Genomic DNA, 824 nt, shown 5'->3' on the forward strand with positions numbered 1-824 from the left:
AAATTAATGTTTACGCCAACAAGATGTATAGTCTCAACACTACACAGCAAATTGAAAGGGGTGGAGGAAGGATCCTTTGCCAGAAAGCCGAGAAAAAAAAGGAAGATTGATTATATTGCTCACTTAATAGCTATTCAAATTAAATTTCTCAGCAGTGTTTGTTCATAAGTGTTGAGATGGTCTAACAGTTGTGCTGGAGTTGAAAGTTTTTATATTCTCTATTTCAGAAACTGAAGGAGTTTCTGGAGGGCAGGAACCTCATCACCAAATTACAGGCTAAACATGATCTGATCCAAAAGACTCTGGGAGAAAGTGAGTAATCTTTCTCGAGTGACTTGTGCATGTGGGTTTATGAGCTGTAGTTTGGGCACATTTTAAATGGTAAAGCTAATGCCATCTATAAGATATTGTGGATGTAATACTGCTTTTGTTCAATAAGCAACACATTAATTTGGAGTAAATTATATTTTGGACACAATAGTATCCGTTATTTTGTGCTTAACAAGTGAAAATACTTCAAAACAAAGTCAAAGCAGAATCAACCTTTGTACTTCTCAGAGCAACACACAGTTCCCTGAATCAGTGTTTTGAATGAATTGGTTGAGAAAATGATTCATTGTGAGTCATTCATAAAGACAATATGTTTACTGTACATGAAACCAAATTGTCCAGTAATTGGATTCACGACTCAATCGGACTGAAAAGACTTTGTCAACACCAAAATGAATCCAACTGAGCTTGATCTTAATGCAATTTTTATTGGTTTGGAAAGGGTGGTGTAGACAAAATAATCTGATCTATAGGTAACAAGAAATATATGGAAG

At 35.1% G+C, this 824-nt stretch overlaps 1 long non-coding RNA gene across 1 annotated transcript in view; it reads left to right on the forward strand.

Annotated features, from left to right (window-relative positions):
- Positions 1 to 223: 223 nt before the first annotated feature.
- Positions 224 to 824, forward strand: part of LOC107578814 (uncharacterized) — a 3,140-nt gene continuing 2,539 nt past the window's right edge. The window contains exon 1 of the long non-coding RNA XR_001608390.1: positions 224 to 312. This is a non-coding gene — a long non-coding RNA (uncharacterized lncRNA). The remainder of the gene's footprint in view (positions 313 to 824) is intronic.

Source organism: Sinocyclocheilus grahami, unplaced genomic scaffold (assembly GCF_001515645.1).
Source record: "Sinocyclocheilus grahami isolate Dianchi unplaced genomic scaffold, SAMN03320097.WGS_v1.1 scaffold12125.1, whole genome shotgun sequence".
Lineage (NCBI taxonomy): Eukaryota > Metazoa > Chordata > Actinopteri > Cypriniformes > Cyprinidae > Sinocyclocheilus > Sinocyclocheilus grahami.